Genomic DNA, 10,246 nt, shown 5'->3' with positions numbered 1-10,246 from the left:
CTGGCTGGGCACAAATCACGAGTCTCCACACAGCTTGTAGATTCAAACAGCAATTCTTTATTCCCGAACTCACACCGGCCATCTACAAACACGTTCTGGGGGAATCCACGTTCTCTGCCCAAATCCACTTCTGCCCAAATCCACTACTGTGCCCAAATCCACTCCACATGGGCTTCTGTCTCCCAAAATATACTGTCTGACCCTAAGAACTCAAGAGGAACTCAGCAGCAGGATACGCCCTATTCTAAAGGGGGAACACCCTAATCTCCTATTATGCTAAACTGCCCTATTCTAAAGGGGGAACATCCTAATCTCCTATTATGCTAAACCGCCCTGGTCCTTGAGCAAGGTCACCTTTCAGAAGTCCTTCCACTAGACAGCATGGGAGTAAGCTGGCAAGGAGATTGTCATACCTAAGCCACATTAAAACCTCACTCCCCCACTGGCACCAAGGCCAAATTTGGGGGCCAACAGAGGTGAGGCAAAGAACCTCACCCCCCCCACTGGTGCATAGACCTATCCACAAGTATGGCTGTATGCTGGACCGGTAGTCAGTGACTGGTATGATCCAGTTGCAGTGGTATCAACCTAAGACAGGAGGCTGATGCCTAAAGGTCAGTTTTCCAATGACGGGTAAGAGCCATATGTTGAACTGGACAACCTACCAGGCACAGTCCTTAAGCCACATTACTTGTTGTTTAATTAATCAGAATGGGGGAGATGCTGGGAGCCATCAGCCAAGTAGGTATGACAATCTCCTTGCCAGCTTATTCCCATGCTGTCTAGTGGAAGGACTTCTGAAAGGTGACCTTGCTCAAGGACCAGGGCGGTTTAGCATAATAGGAGATTAGGGTGTTCCCCTTTAGAATAGGGCAGTTTAGCACAATAGGAGATTAGGGTGTTCCCCCTTTAGAATAGGGCGTATCCTGCTGCTGAGTTCCTCTTGAGTTCTTAGGGTCAGACAGTATATTTTGGGAGACAGAAGCCCAGGAGTAGTGGATTTGGGCAGAGTGTGGATTTGGGCAGAGAACATGGATTTCCCCAGAACATGTTTGTAGACGGCCGGTGTGAGTTCGGGAATAAAGAATTGCTGTTTGAATCTACAAGCCGTGTGGAGACTCGTGATTTGTGCCCAGGCAGAGACTGCGGCAGCAGAGAACTGGTTTTTTTGTTAACTCTTAATAAGTCTCCTATTAAATTGTGATATGTGGTATTATTTTTAGTGAAATGTTTGAATTGAGCACATGAACCTTCTACTTTTAAGTGTTTTCTGATTGGAAATTGAAAGAAAGCACACAGGAGGGCCAGAGTGTAAAATCACATCCAAAGGTTATGCTGTCAGTTCTTCCCATTCTGTGTACTTAACTTCTCTGCAAAATCACCCTGAAGGAGGCTGCTTCACTTTGCCTTGCTCATGGCTTTATGATGTCTTTTCTCCGCCCCCGAAACCATGCTCCAGTATAAGTATTCAAAATTCAGAAAGCATTATGTAGTATCCATTAGCTGACAATAACATTTATATATGAAATAACACTCCTTTTCAAATCTTCCTTAATGAATAATGGATTAAACTAGATATTTTAAAATGGAAATAAGTAAGCCAAGTTGTAGGGTTTAAAATATCAACCATTAAAAGATATTTATATTTAAACAGTGACATCATCTCAAGTCATGGCACCAAGATGGTATTCTGAGTTTTAGAGAGCAGTTGGGTTGGTATTTATAAGAAAAATAGATATTATGTGAATGAAATCCCCAAATGGTGACTTTCAAGTAGAAAATTGGATGGTGATGTGGATTCGAAAACTGACCTTATAGTTTTTTTAGATTTGGATAAAATTTGATGATGATTATTGTTGACAACTTAGTTAATCAATTAGCATATTAAAGTACTGTTTGTGAAAGCTGACAGTGAATTCATCTACTCTACCAGAATATGTGTCCTTGAATAATTTTAGATAGGAACAAGCTCGCATGTAACAGAATATGTTCATGAGTCTTGCAATGTTTATTTGTTCATCCATTCATAATTCATTCACATAAACAAAAATAAAATTCGATTTTGCAAGGCACAGTTTAATTCTCCTTAGAAAACAAGGGGGAGAGACATTAAGAAAAGACTACAGAATTTATATAATGGAAAATAGTGATATAAGGGGAAAAACAGAGTGCTGTAATAATACTTATCAGCATTGCAAATATAGGATTCCTCAAATTATACCTGTACTCACAGTTAGGTAAGTTTTTTTATTCCTTTTGAGCCTTCAATAGACCTCAGAACTCCATATTTACTATATCTATTGTTACTGTGGTGTAGATGTGGTCTTGGATCTAGCTCTCCAAGGATAGCTCAACCTGGAGGCTACACTAGTGACAGATCAGGTTAGTGGCAGATTGTAGAAGCATATAAGCCTCTGGGGGAACAGTCTGTGGTGCCAGAGGGACCTGATGCAGGGCTTGTTCATCAGTGGAAACCTCCACTTCACTTCAAGCACCCAATCATTGTTTGCATTATGAAAAGAGAGCATAAGTAAAAACACAAACACCCAAGAACTGATGACAGAGAGCCTAACACCTGAAGTCTCTCCCCTCAAAAACCGGGCTGACATGTGAGGTCTTCTAGGACCCGGATCATCTAGTAAGAGGAAACAAATGACAGAGGAAAATTTTATGGAGATAAAACTGTGTTTAGGGGTATACATACAAAATGTTTATCATAAACTAGAATTTACCTGAATATTAAAAATGAGTTTTTGAACACCTTTTCTAGAAATAGATTTAAGTAACTTATACCTCTCTGTTCAATTTTGGTTCTGTGTAGAAAAAAATGAGCTTGTTCTTCTCCTTTCTACCATCCTCTTCTTCCATCCTTCCCATTCTCCCCTTTTATACCTCTCTACTTCTCTCACTCTGTTCTTCTCTTACTCCCTCTCCTCTCCTCTCCCCTATTAATTTATCCCTCTGTTTATATATCATGTGTTCATATATATGAATGTGCACTATCTCAGTGTTGAGTCTATATGGTTGTTAATAATGTATAAGTAATGATGTTATTAATAATTAGTTAACAAATAATGGCATCATATAATACTGATACATATGTGTATTAGTATATACATATATATATACACACACATATATATATGTGTGTATATATCTATATCTATATTATATATATATATATATATAATATAGATATAGATAGATATAGATATATACACAGAGAGAGAGAGAGAGAGAGAGAGAGAGAGAAGAGAAGAGAAGAGAGAGGGAGAGGATATATACACACCCACCACACATGTATTTATATTCCTAAGAACAGGTTGGATGTAGCATTTCATTTTTGACACAAAATGAAATCAATAACGCAGTGATACCAATGTGTTTGAGTTTTGTCCTATTTCAGTGAGAGTCTAAGTCTGTTACTTTGAATTCCTATTTCATCCTATCTGTGTAATGTGGTGAGACTCGCACTAACTTCTGCTTCTCCTTTTGATGAAATGACTTCTTAGAACCAATTTTCTACTTTTAACCAGTAAGGTCTGGCACTGAGAAACACCGTAATGTGTAATCTTTACTCAGCACAATATATGCTGATGGGTTTTCTACCACCTACCTATGCCTCATTTGTTCTCAGTCTCCCACTCGCTCAGGCCTGTCTTCTACCTTGTGACTCTTTCAGTTCTAACAATCTGCTGCTGTTATTGTCTCTGTAGTATCCGCCACTGAAGCAAAAATGGTCAGAGCCAGCAAGAATGTCCCACCTTTGCCCTTGAGGCAAAAACAGCAGCTGTGAAGGGTACATCAAGCAGGCCACTGACTTGTCTACAATATGCCATTTCTGTTCTGACCATGAGATACTCATTTTTTGTCAATTATTTCTTATGTATTATTTTTTTAGTTTTACTAGAGAAAAAGTTAATTATGGGGTTTGTAAAAATATTTTGCCAGTGTGAAAAACAGCATTTCTACCAATGTCTCTACTTTTAAAATGCTAATAAGTTTCCCTATTATCCCTAGAGCTTTTCTACAAGAATCTGCAAGGGTTTTCATTTTGAAGTTAATCTTATTTTAGCCTCAGATGCTCTCAATTAGCTGCTGTCTTTGTTTCATGAGAAATTGCTTTTGATTAGCAGATTTCTTTGTTTACATGGCTGCTCAGAACTTATTGACACAGAACAGCTAATTTGCTGTCCAACTGCTTCTCCCGTACATTAGAGATGGCTAGAGTATTACAGAGAATTTTCTTTTAAGTTACTACAAAGTAAAATGCCTAAAGTTTTATCAGATAGGGACTATTCTCATATAACACTTCCATCTTTATGTAAGTTAAAATTCAACCACGATTTCTTAAGTTAGAAAAAAATATCAGAAAGGACTTTATAGCAGATATTATGAATATGTCATTGATAATTTTGAAATAACTATAATATTTTAATAATATTTGCAAATTTTGTCAACCTCCTATATCTACTCTACTTTTCACTGCCTGGTGAAATAGACTCTTCATCCAGATCCTTTATCCTCTCCTTGAAAAATGTCATGATCAATGATAAAAATACAAACAATATTATAAAATCATTCTTGTTGATATTAGTGGTATCAGTTATAACATGACTTACAGGAAATTTACCATATCTAACATAAAAACAACAAACAAAAAATAGTGTAGGGGCAAGAAAATATTATGCTAAAATGTATTATTCACCAATATTCACATCAGTGAAAAATATAAAAATACTTCCATATTATAGATCCAATCATTATATATATATATATTATAACTAGATAAGAATTTCTTCAGATTTGACCTAAAGACACAGAGGTGAGGTTATTATGTCTAGCTAAGGAGGTCAGTCAGGTCACAGTCATGACAATGTCAATCTTGAGCCAGTCCCACAGAGCCCCTAGTCCTGGGACTGGTTTCTGTATCATGTCTCTGCATTGCTGTTCTGAGGCCTTTTGAACTTGATATTTTTCAAGATCAGTTCATGTTAGAGTGACATATTGTTTTCTTTGCTCCAGTATGATGATATTAAGGCTGATGTATTTTTTTCATCAATCACTATCACAGTGTGATGATAGTCTTTCACATGGGGATATCAATTTTAGAAACCAGTTTGGCTCGTGCAATATAATATCTAGAAATCTGGCTCAGGTAAGATGCATGCTCTCAATAGTTCTTAGTTCTGCAACTGTACTTTTCAAGTGGACATTCTGAAGTTGTTTTCATCTTTTATCCTGGTAATCAAGAACTCTATCCACATTTAGCCTTGACACATTGATTAATTAACAATCTCAGGTTTCACTTCCTCCATTATACCCACCAGCTAGTGCTAGCTTTTTAGCATTCTGCTGGGCATCATTAATACATTTGTCCTTTGAAAGGCCACTTTATAACCACCCCAAATTCAATTCTCTTAAGTGGGACATCCAGTCCATTGTGCTATTGGTGCAAAGAATGAGGCCAGGTACTAGGAAATTTGTGTCTCAGTGTATGGAAAGTAAGTCCTAGATGTTCAGGCTTGATTACTATAAAAAGAAAAAAAAATATCAATTTCTAACAACTTTGAGAAATACTTCCCATCAAGTCTTCTGCCTCACTTGTGAAGAATCAACCTTGAACTCTACACCTTGATCCCCCTACAAAAAAATGAGGCCATAGTCAGGCCAGGCTGTTTCTGCTCTTCTGTAGAGACAAGAGGTGCTATAGACAACAGGGAGTAGACAAGAGGGATCTGAGGAATCCCTGCTGCTCTCCAGAGCCTGATGCCCACCCCTGACTCTCTCTCTCCCTCCATGGTGTCTGTCCATCTACCACTTTCTCTGTGCTGCTCACTCTCTTGCCCTCCCGGTTTTCTGATCACTATATTCCTGAAGTTATCTCTGAATATTTGTTTGCATTCTAATGATCAGTTAAATATATTTCCACTTGTAATTTTTTGGCAAATATTATTTTAATTGGCAAATCATAATTGTACGTGTTTATAGGGTGCAATATGATTTGATAGTGATGTATGCAATTTGTAATAATTAACTCATCTTGATTGGCATGTGAATTAGCTCACTTATCCTGCTTCATGGTGATATTTGAAATTAATTCTTTGAATGATTTTGAAACATGCAATACTTTATTATTGACTATAGTCACCTTTCTATATGACAGATCTCAAGTTTTTAAACCAATGGAATTTGTTAACATATTTTCCCTCAGGATTTTTATTCATTTTTCCAATATTTTGTCAATTGATTAATCTCTATCTTAATCCACGTGGAAATTTCAGTCATTCAAATTAATATTTTATTAAATAGCATGATACTTGGATGATTTTTTCCAGCATGCCATCTTTTCTTTCTTTCCTTCATTGCTTTCTTTATTCCTTCATATATAAAATATATATATATATATATATGTTCAAAACAGTAGAAAAGCAATTCTAGACTTCCATTTAATAAATTTTATTAAATGCTCATTGCTAGAAATATAAAATGCTTGTTTAAGGGAAAAAGTTTTCTAAAAAAAATCTAGATGAATTATTAGAACTCTATAGGTATGTATATTAAATTAGATTCCTATTGTTTCCATATAAGGAAAACTATTTTCTGACTCTGTTGTAAAATACTTACTGCAGGCCCATTTTAGCTCATACACTTCAGTCACATAATTATGTTTCTCTTCTGCAAATGTGATATTTCAGGGAACTTATGCACTCCATTGCGATATCTATATCTATATCTATATCTATCTATATCTATATATATATATATATATATATATATATATATATATATATATATATATATATATATCTTGGACTTAACTTTAAATCCTGTGGAATTTTCTGTTAAAAAGTAACCACCTCTGCCCACAGTCTAGAAAAATATTTATAATGATGCAGGGAAAGACAGACTCAACAAACTTATTGGAAATTAGAGGTAAAAATCTAGTAACTAAATGGGAGTCACTGGGAACAAAAATACATAAATGAAAAAAAATTTCAATGTATTTTTGAACATAGTTCCTCAGCAATAGGAAAACTTTAAACTATCTTACAGTTAATGTAATTCTGAGCAATGTAATTTTATTTTAATGGAATTTATGTATGTGTTTGAGAGGTATGAGGATTGATATTTGAAAATCAATCTTACAGTCCTTCTTTGATGAGTATATGTAACCTCTATTGCAATGAGAAAACGTCCTCTCAATCTCACTACATCTTCACAAGAATAAGAAAAGTTGATTGTTTTGATATTTGCCCAGTGTGGTCTTATTCACCTTTTAAATCTTTGATAATCATTACTTTAAATTGAAAGTTCCAATTGAAAAGTACTTTAAACTTTACTTAGAAATATAAATTATTCATTCTTAAATTGAGTTGAAAAGTTATCTGTATGGATATCATGCCTATTTTACAACACTTTCTGACAAATAGATCATAGACAAATTTTAGTGATGATTTTGTCATCTAAGCAAAATGGGTAGAAAATGAATATTTTCTTTCCTTATATCCCTGTTTTCTTTTTTTTTTTTTTTTGCCTTTTATCTGCCTCCTGATACCTTAGTTCCCCTATTCATCATTTTATATTCCACTTTATTAGCAGGAATTCTTCCCTGATATTTAATGTAAGACTTTAAATGTTCAAATAATAAAAATTCAATTATCTAATTTTAAGAATAAATACCCAATCTAGATAAAGAATATTCTATTTTTGAGTGGGGGGGCCTTGTGACTTCAAAATAACCCTCAGTTGATATTTGTGGTGTTTCATTATAAAGATAAAACTAATATTTTATGATTATATAGAGAAATAAAAATATAAAGTAATCAAAGAAAATTAAATAACTTATTACCTTCACCTAGAGGAAACTGTTAATAATTTGTCACGTATGTAGACTTCTTATTTTTTCCTACACATAGAAATACATTCTCAGATACATATTACTTTTGGTAAAGTTGTCATTAAAGTTGTTACTTACAAATTTAAACACCGTATATTTAACATGATAATGTAAACCCATTTTAGGCTAATAAATATTTAGAAACCATATTTTTATTGAATTGGTATATTTTGTTAGTTGTATAAATTTATCTAGCCAAGCCCTTTTTTCTGGACTTATTATATGTATAAAATATTGTCATTTTATACAATGATGTTGCCCAAATTCTTTATAGCTTATTCTTGATCTGCTCCTTTCAAATACATACTTCAGAAAAATTTCTAAATTTTAAAATATAATTGTAAATAAATACTTATATCTATTTTTTCATCTCTCTGCAAATCATTTTTTGAATTATTTGGAGACAATTGTTTATTCTTATTAAAAATTTATGAATTTTTCCTTTGGAATAATTTGTTTTCATCTTTAAGTTTTGGTCATTGAGCACATACTTATCTCAGAGAAGAGGTTATTCAAGGCATTGATGAATTTCAACAAAAGCCCTAAGTCATGCCCCATTCAAGGTCCCAGCCTTGAGTGAGATTTATTGCTATCAGTAAGTACTTTCCTACCCCAAGATACTTGTTGAACAGTTGGTTAGATAGCACTTACTCCTCCTTTTTTAGCAATAGGAACAGAAATAGTCACACATTGAAAAGAATTTCTTAGTTTGATATTTACTTTTGTGGATTCATTCTTATGGTTGACATCAATGATAAAGAAGTAATTTCCAAAACACAGTACTTTCTTATAATGTCTGTACCTAAGTGTGAAATGAAGAATTTTTATTTTATTTCAGGAAATATCTTTTTCCCCCTATCTACTAGCATGCAGGTTGCACAGTAATATACAAAAGAGAATGGCTCTCTTCACCACAATCAATTTGGTGAAGATAATGAGAAAGGCCTAGGAATACAGGTAAGTTAGAAGAAAGCAAATCTGAGGTGGGGAAGGAATGAGAATCCAATGCTTTTTATACAGCTGCAGGGAATGAGAGTAGCTTTCTTCACTGGGGCAGTGAGGAGACAAGACCTCAAAAAAAAAGATAAGTGTGCTGCCTCTATTCTGAAAGGGTCTGGAAATAAAGTAGCTAAGTGAAAGAATACACAGAAACCATGGGATGAAAGGTGTCATGCTGAAAAACAAAATCAGCATCTCAGCAAATTCCTGTTCACACTGGTGGTCCAAAGATCAGTTCCTAGCTCAATCACCAAATACCTTTTCAATGATTCAATTCACAACTCTGAGAAAATTTATTAAAAGCAATGGGGGTCAGGCTGAAAATAAATATTAAATTATAGGAAAAAATCATTCTTGTACCCATGAGTTGGCAGAATAAATTTTATATACAGTACATAATATGTAGCCTTCTTTCAGGCTGACTACAATTCTGAACTATTGGAAAGTTTAAGAAATATTTCTCTGGATGCATTTAGCATCTCACAGAAATAGTTTTGGTGCGGTGCTATCTTGAGGCAAGAGATGGATTAAATGTTCTTTTGAAATTCTTTTCAGATTAATGATTCAATGGTATTTGCTTTTATGTTCACTATAAAAATCAGTATTTATACTTCAAAAGCAGTGCCCTTTATGATTTTTTAAATTCTGTGACAGTTTTTATTATTTGTGTAGGAGAAACTTAAATGTCCTTAAGCACTGCATAATAAGAATTATGTAGTTTAGAAGAAGTGAATTTTCTTTTTCAGCTTTGGTCATTATTGTTTTGAACAGTAGGTAGGGCTGGCTGTAGTGCACACAAAGATAAATTGTGAAATCATTAGCTGTAAACATCATGGCCTTTTCAATGCTGTCTTTTTGTTTATTTAACAACAAGTTACCTAGTCACCATCATATTTTGGGCTGTTTTTATTCCAACACAGAGGCTATGTTGGTATATCAAACTCGAGATCAAAAAGACAGCTCATTCCTCTAGTTATTTGTTGTAAAATTAAGACAAATTATCAGCTATGAAATTTCATTTCTTCATGTGTAAATGGACATAAGGACTTTTTAAAGTAAAATGAAAATATTCAAAGTAAACATAAATGTTGGAACCCTTTTTTATTCAGATTCCTCTTACCCAAAGCTGTTAAAACTAAATTGATAATATTCAGTGTTTGATTAAAATAGATTCTTAAACTAAATTTTTATTAAATTTGTCCTTCAAATATCTTTGTCAAAGTATTCCAAAATAATAACATAATGTAAGGTTTGGGGATGTAGATCAGAGCTCAGAGGTAGAGTGCCTGCTTATCATGTATTAGGCCTTGTCTTTGATTGCCCAGCAGTGAAAGAAAAACAAATGTG

General features: G+C 34.2%; 1 pseudogene; it reads right to left on the bottom strand.

The window, feature by feature from the left end:
- Window positions 1-4,931: 4,931 nt before the first annotated feature.
- Window positions 4,932-8,020, bottom strand: LOC143640249 (proteasome activator complex subunit 3 pseudogene; annotated as a pseudogene).
- Between the last annotated feature and the right edge of the window lie 2,226 nt (window positions 8,021-10,246).

This window comes from Callospermophilus lateralis, unplaced genomic scaffold (genome assembly GCF_048772815.1).
Source record: "Callospermophilus lateralis isolate mCalLat2 unplaced genomic scaffold, mCalLat2.hap1 Scaffold_144, whole genome shotgun sequence".
Taxonomy (NCBI): domain Eukaryota; kingdom Metazoa; phylum Chordata; class Mammalia; order Rodentia; family Sciuridae; genus Callospermophilus; species Callospermophilus lateralis.
The sequence above is the reverse complement of the archived record's forward strand: the minus strand, read 5'-3'. Positions and strand labels throughout refer to the sequence as shown.